The 17,000-nt window shown below is 44.4% G+C and overlaps 1 long non-coding RNA gene across 1 annotated transcript; it reads left to right on the top strand.

The window, feature by feature from the left end:
- The first annotated feature begins 519 nt into the window (after nucleotides 1-519).
- Nucleotides 520-9,980, top strand: LOC144603075 (uncharacterized). Its single transcript, XR_013548536.1, has 3 exons — nucleotides 520-582; nucleotides 9,270-9,390; nucleotides 9,925-9,980. It is a non-coding gene; the product is annotated as an uncharacterized LOC144603075 (long non-coding RNA).
- Nucleotides 9,981-17,000: the final 7,020 nt, after the last annotated feature.

The following is a 17,000-nucleotide window of genomic DNA, read 5'->3' as shown; positions in this document are numbered from 1 at the left end:
GATGTTGGGGGAGTCCAGAATCAGACGTCACAGTTTAAGAATAAGGGGGTCGGCCATTTAGGACTGAGACGAGGAAAAACCTATTCACCCAGAGAGTTGTGAATCTGTGGAATTCTCTGCCACAGAAGGCAGTAGAGGCCAATTCACTGGATGTTTTCAAGAGAGAGTTAGATTTAGCTCTTCGGGCTAAAGGAATCAAGGGATATGGGGAAAAAGCGAGAACGGGCTACTGATTTTAGATGATCAGCCATGATCATATTGAATGGCGGTGATGGCTCGAAGGTCCAAATGGCCTGCTCCTGCACCTATTTTTCTATGTTTCTAAAATGGAAAGCCGGAGGGGGGGGGTGTGGAAGGGGTCGGGGAGGGGTGGGGCCATTTCTAGCACTATCCCGCCTCGGTGAGGGGGGGGGGGGGTGGGTACGGTGGGGAATCCCGGGTATGGTGGGAATCCCCGGCCCTTCCGGACATCTCTATTGACCCCGTGCTCTCTCCCCTCAGAAGTTGGACCCCTTCTCCCGACCGACCCCTCTCCCACAGTGACTGCTGCAGAAGTACAAGCGAGGACGGGACGTCCCGGCGGTGAGTGGTGTCGGGGTGGGGGGGAGGGGGGGAGGGAGACACAAGAGGGTAGCGGGGGGTGGGTCGAGTGTGGGGAGGGGGGCATCAGTGGAGCACGGAGTGAGGGTTCCTCAGTTCCCACTACCCCCTTCTCCCCCCTCCACCTTCTCTTCTCCCCTCCCCCTTCTCTCCCTCCCCCCTTCCCCCTCCCTCAAATCCCTCTCCCCCTCAAAGCCTCTTTTCCCTCTCCCCCTTCTCCCCGCTCCCCCCTCCCCTTCTGCCCCTCCCTTTCTCCCCCTCTCAAATATCCCTGCCACCCTCAAATCCCTCTTCCCGCCCCCCCCCTCTTAAAATCCCCCTCCCCCTTCTCCCTCTTCCCCATCTCCCTTCTCCCCCTTCAAATCCCATATTCCCTGATTTCCCTGCGGCCCGCATCCCCACACTTCCCTCCCCCCCATTCTCCTCCACCCCTCGTTTTCCCTTCCGCCCACCTCCACTTCCTTCCCCCCTCCCCACTTCTCTCCACCCCCCCTCTTCCTCTTCCCCCCCCTCAACCTCCTCTGCCCTCACCTCAGCTATTTGTACATCGTCGTCTCCCTGTAACCCACACCACAGACCGATCGTTCAGTGAGTGGATATTTCGCCTGTTAGCGTAGAGTCATCGAGCTGAACAGCACGGAAACAGGCCCTTCGGCCCAGCTTGTCCGTGCCGACCAACTTCAGTTCTGTGTAGTTTATTGTCACGTGTTCTGAGGTGCAGTGAAAAGCTTTTGGTGCGTGCTAACTAGGTGGAAAATACATGATTACAATCGAGCACTACACTGTACTTGCAGTGTATATTAGTACATTTACAGCACAGCAGAGGTCGATAGATTCGTGATTAGTGCGGGCGTCGGGGGCTACGGGGAGAAGGCAGGAGAATGGGGTTAGGAGGGAGAGATAGATCAGCTGTGATTGAATGGCGGAGTAGACTTGATGGGCCGAATGGCCTAATTCTGCTCCCATCACTTACGATCTCATGAGCACAAGGGAATGCAAGGTAAAGCCAGCCAAGTCCGGGGAGGTGCTGGCATCATGGGCTAGTTTAAATCATTAGTCACAAAGAGGTAAAGTCAGAGGGACAGGCAGCATCTCTGGAGAGAAGAAATGGGTGACGTTTCGTTTGAGATTCTTCTTCAGGCTGAGAGGGTCTGAAGGCATCACTCAGTCTGAAGAAGGGTCTCGACCCGAAACGTCACCCATTCCTTCTCTCCAGAGATGCTGCCTGAGTTACTCCAGCATTTTGTGTCCATCTTCAGTTTAAATCAGCATCTGCAGTTCCTTCCTACAATACATATCTATACCCACATGGGAAAAAAAACACATTTGCAGATTCAGGGACAAAGATATAGAAACATGGAGCAAAATAGGTGCAGGAGTAGGCAATTCGGCCCTTCGGGTCGAGACCCTTCTTCAGACGATCCCTTATCAATCTTGTATTTATTCACAAAATGCTGGAGTAACTCAGCAGGTCAGGCAGCATCTCAGGAGAGAAGGAATGGTTGACGTTTTGGGTCGAGACCCTTCTTCAGACTGAGTGATGTCTTCAGACCCTCTCAGTCTGAAGAAGAATCTCAACAAAAACGTCACTCATTTCTTCTGGGTGAAGGAAGTTCTGTGCCATCCAACATTTTATGTCCTCGAGGCAGTGCATGAGGCTGATTAAATTTGACCGGGGGAGGTGGGCACCGGTCACTGTACAGTGGTCAGTGTGGGCACCCTGGACAGTGGTCAGCGCGGGCCTGTGGTTAGTGCGGGCACCGGTCACTCCGGACAGTGGGCATCGGTCACTCCAGTGTGGGCAACACTCACTCCAGACAGTGGGCACCGGTCACTCTGGGCAGCGGTCAGTGTGGAGACCGGTCACTCCCGACAGTGGTCACTGATCACTCCGGCCAGTGTGGGCACCACTCACTCCGGACAGTGGGCACTGTTCACTCCAGCCGGCCGTCAGTGTGGGCACCGGTCACTCCAGCCATGGTCAGTGTGGGCACCGGACACTCCGGCCAGTGTGGGCACCGGTCACTCCTGCCAGCGGTCAGTGTGGGCATCCCACCCCCCCCACCCGTAACCTCCACAAGCGTCCGCCCAAATGCCACCGCCCCCCCCCCACTCTCCTCTCTCCCCTCCCTGACCCCCGAATGTCACCCCTCCATCCCCTTCCCCCATTGCCTCTGCCCCACGACTTGTCCCCACTCCTCTGTCCATCTCCACAGTGAATGGTCGGCCTCTGGGGAGTTTAGTTTAGTTTAGAGATACAGCGCGGAAACAGGCCCTTTCGGCCCACCGGATCCACGCCGCCCAGCGATCCCCACACACTATCCTATACCCAGTGGGGACAACTTTTACATTTACCAAGCCAATTAACCTACAAACCTGCACGTCTTTGGAGTGTAGGAGGAAACTGAAGATCTAGGAGAAAACCTACGCAGGTCACGGGGAGAACGTACAAACTCCGTACAGACAGGGCCCATAGTCGGAATGGAACCCGGGTCTCCGGCGCTGCATTCGCTGTAAGGCAGCAACTCTACCGCTGCGCCCTTTAATTTTTAAAAAAACATTATTTTATTTTATTTATTAAATATACAAGAAACAAGGAGTGTTGTATAGCGTAGGGATCTAGGAGTACAGGTGCATGGTTCCTTGAAGGTCGAGTCGCAGATAGATAAGGTGGTCAAAAAGGCTTTTGGCACATTGGCCTTCATCAGTCAGAGTACTGAGTATAGAAATTGGGAGGTCATGTTGCAGTTGTATAAGACGTTGGTGAGACCGCATGTGTGTTCAGTTCGGGGCACCATGTTATAGGAAAGATATTGTCAAGCTTGAAAGGGTTCAGAAAAGATTTACAAGGATTCACAATGAATGGCGGTGCTGGCTCGAAGGGCCGAATGGCCTCCTCCTGCACCTATATTCTATGTTTCTATGATGTTGCCAGGACTAGAGGGTGTGAGCTATTGGGAGAGGTTGAGTAGGCTGGGTCTCTATTCCATGGAGCGCATGATACAAACAGAAAATAGGTGCAGGAGGAGGCCATTTGGCCCTTCGAGCCAGCACCAACATTCATTGTGATCATGGCTGATCATTCACAATCATCAACCTGTGCTTGCCTTCTCCCCATATCCCCACTGAAATTTTTTTTAGAAAGAGAAGGAAACAAATTTTTTACTGATTACCAGGAAGCTGAGGAATTTGCTTTAAAACTTCCAAAGGCTCCCCAGATATAAGATGAACGAGAATGAGACATGGATTGAAACGGATATGAATGGAGAGAAGATAAAGGATATGAAATGTAAAGATTTAATGAATAATGATTGGGAGAAAAAGTTATGTTAGTTCGGGGGGGCTGGAGAACCACCAATTGATGACAGCGGGATTCATGTGTGTATTCATGGCGTGTGCCATGACCCGTAAAATGGAGGGAGGTAATGCTGTTTTCTTTTTTATAAACAGCATTAGTAAGGGGTTATTTTGTTTTTTTTAAATTATTTCTTTTTCTTTTTCTTTTTTTTCTTTTAGCCTGGATGTTGGGGGGGGGGGGGGGGGGGGGGGGTGTACAGCAACATGGTGAATTTTAAGGAAACTCCCCAAAAAACCATGAGAAAAGAGGTGTTATGTTATAGATTAGAGTAATTCTGTTAAGAATAATGGCTAAATTACTGAACTTTTTGAGTTTTAATGTTAATAGCTTAAATGGGCCGGTAAAAAAACACAAGAATTTTAACATATATTTTAAAAATGAAGATAGATATAGCTTTCTTGCAGGAAACTCATTTAACAGAGATAGAACATCAGAAATTAAAAAGAGACTGGGTGGGAACAATTATTGCAGCTTCATTTAATTCAAAAGCGAGGGGAGTTGCAATTTTGATCAATAAAACATTACCAATTAAAATACAAATTACAATTATCGATCCTGCGGGAAGATATGTGATTATACATTGTCAACTCTTTTCGGAATTATGGACCTTGATGAATATTTATGCACCAAATGAAAATGATATAAAATTTATACAAGAAACTTTTTGAATCTGGCCGATGCTCACGATAAAATACTAATAGGTGGAGACTTTAATTTTTGTTTAGACCCAGTTTTAGATAGATCAGTTAGGACAGTTCCAAAAACGAAAATAGCAAAATTAACTTTGTCATTGATGAAAGATTTAAATCTAACCGATATATGGAGAAGACTTAACCCAAGAGAAAGAGATTATTCTTTTTACTCATATAGACATAAAACTTACTCGAGGATTGATCTCTTTTTATTATCAACAAACATACAGGACAGAGTGAAAAATGTTGAATATAAAGCAAGAATATTATCAGATCACTCCCCTTTAACAATGTCAATGGTAATGATGGATAAAGAGGAAATGACTTATAGATGGAGATTTAATTCAACATTATTAAATCGAGAAGATTTTTGTGAGTTTATGAGAAGACATATTCAATTTTTTTTAGATACAAATTCCAACTCAGTTGATGATAAATTTGTTATATGGGATGCAATGAAAGCATATTTGAGAGGACAGATAATAAGTTACACTTCCAAAATTAAGAAAGAATATATGGCCGAAGTAGAGCAATTGGAGAAAGAAATTACAAAATTAGAAAAAGAATCTCAAAGGTATGTAACGGAAGAGAAACGAAGACAACTTATCAATAAGAAGTTACAATATAATACATTACAGACATACCGAACAGAAAAAGCAATTATGAGAACTAAACAGAGGTACTATGAGTTAGGAGAGAGATCACATAAGGTCCTTGCCTGGCAGTTGAAAGCCGAACAGTCTTCGAGAACGATTAATGCTATTAGAATAAATACAAATAAAATTACATAAACCTTTAGAAATTAATGAAACCTTTAAAAAAAATTATTCTGAATTATACCAGTCAGAATCACAAAAAGATACTAATGAGATAGATTTTTTTTTTAGCACAAATACACCTTCCTAAATTAAATTTAGAAGAACAGATGGGATTAGATATACCTTTTTCATTAAAAGAGGTCAAAGAAGTTTTAATATCACTACAGAATAATAAATCCCCAGGAGAAGATGGGTTCCCACCAGAATTTTATAAAAAATTTAAAGAATTATTAATTCCTCCTTTTATGGAGGTAATACAGCAGGCGGAAAGAACACATAACCTCCCAGAGTCTTTTACGACAGCGATTTTAACGGTAATACCAAAAAAAGATAGGGACCCTTTAAAACCAACATCATATAGACCTATATCTTTGTTGAATACAGATTATAAAATAGTAGCAAAAATTTTATCTAATAGATTGTCTAAGTATTTACCAAAATTAGTACATATGGATCAAACTGGATTTATTAAAAATAGACATTCTGCAGATAATGTAACTAGGTTACTTAGTATAATGCATTTGGCACAAAAGAGGAATGAAATAAGTGTAGCAGTAGCTCTGGATGCAGAAAAAGCATTTGATAGGTTAGAGTGGGATTTTTTATATAAAGTATTGGAAAAATATGGGTTAGGAACAACTTTTATAAACTGGATTAAAACTCTAAATGTGAATCCCAAAGCTAAAGTAGTGACAAATGGCCAAATTTCAACACCGTTTCAATTAAAAAGGTCAACTAGACAAGGATGCCCCTTATCACCTGCTTTATTTGTCCTGGCGATAGAACCGTTAGCTGAACTAATTAGAACTGACCCAGATATTAGGGGTTTTAAAGTCAATCAGGAAGAATTTAAGATTCATTTATTTGCAGATGATGTTTTGATATACTTAACAAAACCATTAGATTCGTTGCGCAAACTATCTTTTAGATTAGAAGAATATGGAAGAATATCAGGTTATAAAATGAATTGGGATAAAAGTGAAATTTTACCCCTTATTAAAGGAGATTACACTCAATGTCGATTACTAACCCAATTTAGATGGCCATTAATTGGTATAAAGTATTTAGGTATAAGAATTGATAATGATATGAAGAATTTATATAAATTAAATTATTTATTATTACTAAGAAAAATAAAAGAAGACCTTGATAAATGGATGACATTACCAATAACATTAATAGGAAGAGTTAATGCCGTTAAAATGAATATATTTCCGAAGTTACAATATTTATTCCAAACATTACCAATACAAGTACCACAGAAGTTTTTTCAAGAGTTAAATAAATATGTGCGGAAATTTCTCTGGAAAGGTAAGATGTCAAGAATATCGTTGGAAAAATTGACATGGAAGTTTGATTCAGGAGGATTACAACTTCCGAACTTTAAGAATTATTATAAAGCAAACCAACTGAGGTTTATTGCATCTATTTTGGAGAAAAAAACCCGGCATGGATAAGAATAGAACTAGACAAAATAGGAGAAAATATACCAGAAGACTTTATATATAAATGGGAACCTAAATTGATACGAGGACTGAAAGAATCTCCATTATTAAAATACTTGATCGGATTATGGAATAAGGTAAATTTTGAGGATGAAACAAAAAAATCTTTATTAGGAAAGACAACTTTGATTCAGAATAGATTGATACCTTTTACAATGGACAACCAGCTTCTATATAGGTGGCATCAAAAAGGGATTAGATATATAGGTGATTGCTTTGAAAAAGGTATATTGATGTCATTTGAACAATTGAAAAATAAATATCATATATCAAATAATTCTCTTTTCTGTTACTTTCAATTAAGAGCTTATTTAAAAGATAAATTGGGTCAAACAATGTTATTGCCGAAATCTAAGGAAATTGAAAACCTAATTCAAAAAGGACAAATAATTTTTTTAACTTCTATTATATATAATCTAATTCAAAAAAAGGCTCCTAAACAAAGAATTCATATATCAAGGCGAAAATGGGAAACGGATTTGAATATTAATATTGATGGAACAAATTGGTCAAAACTATGCTTTGACAGTATGAAAAATACAATAAATGTTCGGTTTAGACTAGTACAATATAACTTTCTGCATCAATTATATATCACACCACAAAAATTAAAGAGACTAAATTCAAGTTTATCTGACCAATGTTTTCGGGGAAATCAAGAAATTGGTACTTTTTTTCATTCTACTTGGTCCTGTTCAAAAATACAACCTTTTTGGACAAACTTAAGAAGTTTTTTAGAACAGATTATCGGAATACAACTTCCATACAACCCAAGATTTTTGTTATTGGGTGATGTTGAAGGAATAAGACCACAACTTAAAATGAATAAATATCAGAAAGAATTTATAAAAATTGCATTAGCAGTAGCCAAAAAAACTATCGCAGTTACTTGGAAATCTGATTCCTATTTAAGTATGGACCTTTGGAATAATGAAATTTCTAACTGTATCCCACGTGAAAAAATTACTTATAATTTAAGGAACAAATATACTTTTTAAAACATCTGGCGTCCTTATCTACAAAAGAGGGGCCTATATATATAGAAGAATTGTTCATATTCACAATGGTTCTTTTGGGAGAGATGTATATACATATACAGTTTATTCTGTTTGGAATTCCATGGGGCGTGTGCAGGACCCCCAACAACCAGGCAGTCTTTAATCTTTTTTTCTTTTCTTCCTTTTTCTTATTTGGGGTTAGTATAAGGGGGGTGGGGGGAAGGGGGGAGGGTTTGTTTTCTAAAAAGTTCTGTAAAAAATAAAAACAAATAAATAAAAATTAAAAATATATATATATATACATTAATGACTTGGATGAAGGGATTAAAAGTACCATTAGCAAATTTGCAGATGATACAAAGCTGGGTGGTAGTGTGAGCTGTGAGGAGGATGCTATGAGGTTGCAGGGTGACTTGGACAGGTTGTGTGAGTGGGCGGATACATGGCAGATGCAGTTTAATGTGGATAAGTGTGAGGTTATCCACTTTGGAGGCAGATTATTATCTAAATGGTGTCAAGTTAGGAAAAGAGGAAGTACAACGAGATCTGGGTGTCCTAGTGCATCAGTCACTGAAAGGAAGCATGCAGGTACGGCAGGCAGTGAAGAAAGCCAATGGAATGTTGGCCTTCATAACAAGAGGAGTTGAGTATAGGAGCAAAGAGGTCCTTCTGCAGTTGTACACAGCCCTAGTGAGACCGCACCTGTAGTACTGTGTGCAGTTTTGGTCTCCAAATTAGAGGAAGGGTATTCTTGCTGTTGAGGGCGTGCAGCGTAGGTTTACTAGGTTAATTCCCGGAATGGCGGGACTATCATATGTTGAAAGACTGGAGCGGCTAGGCTTGTATACACGGGAATTTAGAAGGATGAGAGGGGATCTTATCGAAAAATATAAGATTATTAAGGGGTTGGACACGTTAGAGGCAGGAAACATGTTCCCAATGTTGGGGGAGTCCAGAACAAGGGGCCACAGTTTAAGAATAAGGGGTAGGCCATTTAGAATGGAGATGAGGAAAAACATTTTCACTCAGAGAGTTGTGAATCTGTGGAATTCTCTGCCTCAAAAGGCAGTGGAGACCAATTCTCTGAACGTATTCAAGAGAGAGCTGGATAGAGCTCTTAAGGATAGTGGAGTCAGGGGGTATGGGGAGAAGGCAGGAACGGGGTACTGATTGTGGATGATCAGCCATGATCACATTGAATGGCGTTGCTGGCTCGAAGGGCCGAATGGCCTCTTCCTGCACCTATTGTCTATAAACGTATCTCCAGGTTCACAACTGTGTGGCTCTGTCTCCTCCAGGGTCCAGGAGTCGTTGGGCGATCCTGTTCACCGTGATCCTCCTCGCTGTGATCCTCCTCCCCGCCGTAGCCGTACTGGGAGTCTGGGCATCGTATCTCTGCAGCAACCCCCACACCGTGCCGTGAGTGTCCCCCTCACCCCCCCCCTCTCCCCTCACTGTCCGCGACCCTCCCCCCTCACCGCCCCTTCCCCCATCTCCGTCCCCCCTCTGTCTCCCTTCCCTTCCCCCCTCTCTCTGTCTCCTCCCCCCTATCTGTTCCCCTCCCCCCCCTCCCGTCCCCTCTCTCTGTCCCTTTCCCCCCTCACTGTCTCCCTTCCCTTGCCCCCTCTCTCCGTCTCCTCCCCCCCATCTGTTCCCCCCTCCTCCCTCTCTGTCCGCCCCCCCTCTCCCTGTCCCCTCTCTCCCGTCTAACATTGTGCGGTGACGCTTCCCCGGCAGTGAACGGGATGGATGGGCCGCGATGCCCAGTCACTAACACAGGACTCATTCTCTCTCCCCCTCTCTCTCTTCCTCTCCCTCCCTCTCCCCCCCTCTCTCCCCCTCCCTCTCTCTCTTCCTCTCTCTCTCTTCCCCCCCCCCCCCTCTCCCCCTCTCTCTCTCTCTCTCTCTCCCTCCCTCTCTCTCACCCCCTCTCTCTCTCTCCCTCTCTCGCAGGGATGAGGAGCGGGTGTTGTGGGACCGGGAGAGTTGCAGAGTGGGGACCGCTGTACGCGGGGGGTGACAGAGCACCCCTTCTCTGGGTGTCGGGGAACGGGTTTGCTGCTGTCCCGTCTCTGTGGCAGATGTGACCAAATGTGTCCATGGTCCTAGATCCCACAGTTTACGACAAGATCCTTGTGGAACATGGAACAGTTCACACTTTGTCCGTGCTGTCGGGGTCTGGGGAGAAGGCAGGAACGGGGTACTGATTGAGAATGATCAACCATGATCACGGCGAATGGCGGTGCTGGCTCGAAGGGCCGAACGGCCTCCTCCTGCACCTGTTGCTCTTTGGAAACCTGTAATTTATATAAAGTCTGGTCACTGATGCAGTGGATGTTTGTTCTGTACGTTTTTGTGCAGCTTGTGATGATTTTGTAAAATGCATTTTGTACATAATAAAACAGATTTGTTTAACACTGCTGCCTGTCATGTAAGCCTGGGCCTGATGTAACCAAGGCCATTGGTGGTTCATCGTTGTGTGTGGACAGACATACAGTGACAGGCTCCTGTCTCTGTGTTATCCAGTTAAGTTCAACAGGCTGGACTGACGGTTGATGAAGGAATGTATTTCACAAAATGCTGGAGTAACTCAGCGGGTCAGGCAGCATCTCAGGAGAGAGGGAATGGGTGACGTTTCGTGTCGAGACCCTTCTACAGACTTGGCATCAGTCTGAAGAAGGGTCTCGACCCAAAACGTCACCCATTCCTTCTCTCCTGAGATGCTGCCTGACCCGCTGAGTTACTCCAGCATTTTGTGAAATAAATACCTTCGATTAGTACCAGCATCTGCAGTTATTTTCTTACACTGTGATGAAGGAATGGATCGCCTGGGCTTGTGTATTCACTGCAATTTAGACGGATGAGAGGGGATATTACAGAAACGTATAAAATTCTCAAGCGATTGGACAGGCTAGATGCAGGAAAAATGTTCCCCAATGTTGGGCGAGTCCAGAACCAGGGGCCACACACAGTTTAAGAATAAGGGCAAGGCCATTGAGGAATGAGATGAGGAAAAACTTTTTCACCCTGATTTCAGATGATCAGCAATGATCATATTGAATGGCGGTGCTGGCTCGGAGGTGATTCTGAGGCTGTGACCTCTGGTCCTAGACACTCCCACCAAAGGAAGCTCGGGTTAGGAATTAAATGCAGTACAGAATTCCCTTCCAGCTCAATGAGGTACGCCACAGGCAGATGGTGGAGACTGTTTTTGGAAAAGGATACAGTCTTTAATGGAGGCATTAGCCCGGGACCCGCAGCCTGGGCTGGAGTTGATCCGCAGCCGCCTGGGCATAGAGTTCTCTCTACGGCGGGGCCTAGCCTTGCATCCACAGCCTGGAGTTGATCCGCAGCAGCCTGGGCCTTGTGTTCTCTCTACTGCGGGGCCTAGCCTTGGATACACAGCCTGGGCCTGGAGTTCATCCGCAGCAGCCTGGGCCTAGAGTTCTCTCTAAGGCGGGGCCTAGCCTTGGATCCACAGCCTGGGCCTGGAGATGATCCGCAACAGCCTGGGCCTAGAGGTCTCTCTAAGGCGGGGCCTAGCCTTGGATCCATACCCTGGGTCTGGAGTTGCACAGCTGGCCTTTCCCCTCTGCCTTTAGTCTCCCAGCCTTGGCCCCCAGGGGGGAGGGAAGGTGGCGGAGGGAGGGGGAAGGTGGCGGGGAGGAGGAGGGAAGGGGGAAGGTGGCGAGGGGGAGCAGTGTTGGAAATGGGTTTTAGGAACTAGGGGTAATATAAGGTCCGTGAGGCTGAGGTTGGGAAGGAAGGGGAGGGATTGAGGCACGAGACCAGAATCTTACTGTTTATAAATACGCATAGGCATAATAGGCTTGATATTGAATTGGGTGGAAGAAAACAGGCCGAAGAGTATCAAAAAGATCAAGCCTAGTAATAACAGGTGATAGGTTCTCTTTAAAAAATAAAAAATAATTAATTTTGAAAAAAAAGAATTTTAATAAAAAAAAATTAAAAATAGGTGCTGGAGGAGGCCATTCGGCCCTTCGAGCCTGCACCACCATTCAATATGATCATGGATGATCATCCAACTCAGTATCCCGTACCTGCCTTCTCTCCATACCCCCTGATCCCTTTAGCCACAAGGGCCACATCTAACTCCCTCTTAAATATAGCCAATGAACTGGCCTCAACTACCTTCTGTGGCAGAGAATTCCACAGACTCACCACTCTCTGTGTGAAAAAAAAACGTTCTCATCTCGGTCCTAAAAGACTTCCCCCTTATCCTTAAACTGTGACCCCTTGTTCTGGACTTCCCCAACATCGGGAACAATCTTCCCGCATCTAGCCTGTCCAACCCCTTAAGAATTTTGTAAGTTTCTATAAGATCCCCCCTCAATCTTCTAAATTCCAGCGAGTACAAGCCGAGTCTATCCAGTCTTTCTTCATATGAAAGTCCTGCCATCCCAGGAATCAATCTGGTGAACCTTCTCTGTACTCCCTCTATGGCAAGAATGTCTTTCCTCAGATTAGGAGACCAAAACTGTACGCAATACTCCAGGTGTGGTCTCACCAATGCCCTGTACAACTGCAGCAGAACCTCCCTGCTCCTATACTCAAATCCCCTCGCTATGAATGCCAACATACCATTCGCTTTCTTCACCGCCTGCTGCACCTGCATGCCTACTTTCAATGAGTGGTGTACCACGACACCCAGGTCTCGTTGCAATGTTGTAGTCTGTGGCCTATTAGAAAAAACAGGCAGACAACCTAATTCGTTTAACCTCTTTATTCTACTCACCCAGGTGGGAGAGAGTCTAGAAACCGAAGCGTTTAGAAACGCTTAGGAAGCTAGTGTAGTCTCTCTCCCCGAATGCTAACAATTACACACATTTTATACCCTTAATACATGTGCCCGTACATTTCCGTTGCTACCTTATATGGCAATTTTTACAATGTCCTATAAATCTTTGTGTCTTTCGGGACCTCCGTGTCCGTTGTGTCCATCGTGACCTCTTCTTTCTTGGGAACAAAGGGCAGTCCATATGGCAAGATGTTCTTCTTAACACTTCAAAGCTTTGAGGCCAGTTGCTGATATCAGAGGATACGATCAGCCATAAACCGCACTTCCATGCTGACAACAGGATGCCCCAAGAATAATCCGAGCTGGAGCTTTTACACCCTTTTTACACCCCTGCAATAAAACCCACATGGCTACATGCCGAATGTTCGCCCTTACATTCCCCTCTTTGATTATACTATAATCACAGTCTTTTAAAGTGGTCGATTGACATATATTTGGCATATACATGTACCGAAGCAATAACAGATTAACAGAATCACAACAATTAACGCAATGATATTGCCATAATGGAGAATCGGCCCCCACAAATATCCTAAACCAAACCAATCCCATCCTGAAGCATTAATTCGATCTTGGGCTAAATCTGCCCCTATTTTCCTAGTCAAGCCAAGTCAATTTTATTTGTATAGCACATTTAAAAACAACCCACATTGACCAAAGCGCTGTACATCAGTTCAGGTACTAAGAACAAACATACAATGGCACACAAACATAACAGCACATACATAAACAGTTCACAGCACCCCCTCAGAGGGCTCAAACGCTAAACGCTCTTTCTATAACCTCCTTCACATGCCCCGCGATATTGGTGATATTAGAGGATGCATCTGGTACAAATGTATAACATTCTTGCCCTATCATAGCACAGGTGCCCCCTTTCTCGGCTAGCAGGAAATCTAGGGCCATACGATTCTGGGGAGCGACAAGACGCAGGGCCATCATTTCAGTTGTTAGCTGGCCTATTTGTTCCTGAGTCTCATACAGTCCATCAGCGGTACAATTTGCTAATTGTTCCAGGGCACTAGCTAAGTTTCAAATTTCAGTTCCCGCCCGAGCGGTTCCCCATCTCAGGAATATTATCCACCAAAACCTCTCAAACTCCGATACAGCTCGTTTAGAGCTCCACTCTGGATGCTGTAGAGGATGATTTATGATTCGTAAATGTGGGATTACAAAAGCTAGATAACAGCACCCTGTCCAGGTCTCATAAGATCCCTGATCACACCGTGGCGAGATGAGAAAACATTTCTTCACACAGAGAGTGGTGAGTCTGTGGAATTCTCTGCCACAGAAGGTAGTTGAGGCCAGTTCATTGGCTATATTTAAGAGGGAGTTAGATGTGGCCCTTGTGGCTAAAGGGATCAGGGGGTATGGAGAGAAGGCAGGTACAGGTTACTGAGCTGGATGATCAGCCATGATCATATTGAATGGCGGTGCAGGCTCGAAGGGCCGAATGGCCTACTCCTGCACCTATTTTCTATGTTTCTATGAAAGTCCTGGTAACCAGACATATGCCCAGCTCCCACATATTAAGTAAGTCCCATTAAGAGGTCTTGGGGGAACTGCAGTACTGATATGGGTGCATGTGCTGCATCCCACAGACAGGCTAACTTCATTTGGTATAGACCCCATTCTACAGAAACAAGTTGTATTTATTGGTGTTTCTGGAGAGTCATGAGGAGAATTAACTTGTATCCGGGGCCAATTCTCCTGTGTTTGATTAAGATAGGGTCTCAAGGACCACCCATTAAAACATTGACATCCATAGTCATCTGATTGGTTGTCATTATTGGGGCCAGGGCTCTGTGAGTGATTCAAAAAGAACCGGGCAGACCTGGTGTTCTAAAGCACTAGCTCACCCTCCGAGCAAATGGTTATCGCTCTCAATACTAGGCAGTAAATAAGTCAATAGTAAAGCGTGCACGGAATAGGAGTAAGGAAAGGTGTTATCCATAAAATAGTTCACCATGAAGTTGCTATGCCTGATTAAAAGCTTTGTCAACTTGTAACATGAATTTAAAAATACCTGGACTGAAAGACAAAAACAAAATTCCCGTGTAATCTCCAATTTTTCCAAAGTACAAGGCCAATATATTTCATAGTGTGCCATTTGCTCGTTCCACTATACCTGCAGCTTGTGGATGATGTACGCAGTGGAACTGCTGGCGGATATTTAACTGTTCGCACATTTCCTCATTAACTTTGGCTGTAAAATAGGGTCCATTGTTCAAAGTGCTCAATGTACACAGTAGTCCAAACCTCGGCACTATTTCTTTCATCATACAGTGGGTGTAATTCGAATTTAACTCCGTTTGATTCTGCATTACCCGTTCCAGTTCTTTTCTACCTCTTCATTCTGTCTCCAAGTCATTACATCAGATAACCATCCTGAAAATTGCATCCTCTATCCCAAGCATTTCGTAGTTTTATTCCTTCTCCCATCAATCCACCTACTGTCTGTATCTTATTTTGTAGGGTCTCTATAATCGAAGGAATTTAACGTTCCTATTCCAGCTCCAACACCTCCATTGTACTTTCAGCAACGTTACATTCACTCTGCTTCCTGGATTCATATTCTATCCTGACGGTCAAATTTAACACATTCGGGGATCTAACCATTGGGGTACAAGTTGTATACATTCGCCTTAAATGTCCTACATTGGATTCTTCCTGGGTAGTCTCTCGTACTGACCAAATTATTACTAGGGGGTGCCTTCCTTCTATTTGGGTAGCATTGGTACACGCCAACCAATCATCTTTCTTCAGAATGTAAGTGCTGCTACTTGCCCCCCAGCCGTTCCAGCCCTTTCTGCTCCATTCCCATAACGCAGTTTGATTACTCAACCATGTGGTTCCATCTCCTCATTCACAAGTCATGCTTACGTTCCACTTAGTGGTCAAATTGACCTTCCCTTGGTTATGTGCAATAACCATTAGTTGTCCTTTTGCTGCATACCCTCCGCACCCCTCAGGGCATTGTACTTCATACTTCCCTACTGCACATGCTGTGTTGGCTGGACATGTAAAGCTCTCCTGTGTTCTACTGCAAGAGTCCCTTCTCCAGTCTATTCTTCTCCTCATCTCTTCTCGTAGGGATGACTGATGTAACCCTCGAGTTCATCTAGATCGACCCTGATATGGCTGCTGCTTCTTACATGGAAAACTAAATTCATCTGTCAGGCATTGGAAATTAAACTGGCACAAAGCATGTCCACAGGGTACAACCCAATAGGCTTGGTCTCTCAATTGTTTAGCTCTGGTCTTATTAAACCATCCTGAGCAGGGTCCTATTCTTTCTGCCTTCCAGGGTATTGTGCCATTGCCTCCTCTGCATATCATCTGATCGTCTTTACATAAATGTCATGGAGTAAATACAGATTGACCACAATCCCATTTAGATCTTGAGTGCACTTCCCCTAATAGCAGGAGTAACAATAGCAAAATAGCAACATCAATAGCAAAATCAATCCATCAGCTAAACACATCAACAATAACTAAGCAATACTTATAAATATGTACACGTGGCAATTCAATAAAATCAATTTGTAAACCCCAATGTATTTTGGGGTGATACCATGTAGCATTTATTACATCCAACATTCCCCTCTTACTAGCATAGGTAAGAGAGTGCACATAATGCAACAAAACAGGTAAAAGCGCGTTAGGGACACAAACTTTGCCAGAGGCAGTAACCCAAAGCGAGTCAGATTCGCGAGGGGAACACCCATCCTGGCTCCACTGGTGTCTCTCAGCCTCGGGAGCGTCCCCCTGAAGCTGGCAGAGTTCCGAAACACTGGGCATAGCGGTAGTTGCAGAAAACTGCTGTTGTTCGCCTGAAGAAACTAAAATGGTAGGGGTCAGGGCCTCTGTGCATACCAATGTGTCAGCCAATGCATTCCCGAAAGAAATGGGATCCTTGACAGATGTATGCGAATTACATTTAATGACAGCCAAGGTTTTCGGGAGTTTTAAACCCGCTAGTAGATTTCGGACAAACAGGGCATTTTTAATAGGAGTGCCTGCTGCAGTCAAAAAGCCCTTGTGCTGCCACAGGTTACCAAAATCATGTGCAACCCCAAAGGCATATCGTGAGTCAGTATAAATATTAGCACGTTGGTCAACGCAAAGTTGGCAGGCCTGCGTGAGGGCAAATAATTCAGCCTGCTGGGCAGAATGAGGTGTACTGAAAAAGGCAAGGGTAGGCAGTATC

Source organism: Rhinoraja longicauda, chromosome 19, assembly GCF_053455715.1.
Source record: "Rhinoraja longicauda isolate Sanriku21f chromosome 19, sRhiLon1.1, whole genome shotgun sequence".
NCBI lineage: Eukaryota > Metazoa > Chordata > Chondrichthyes > Rajiformes > Arhynchobatidae > Rhinoraja > Rhinoraja longicauda.
Note: the sequence above shows the minus strand (reverse complement) of the source record. Positions and strands in the feature narration are given on the sequence as shown.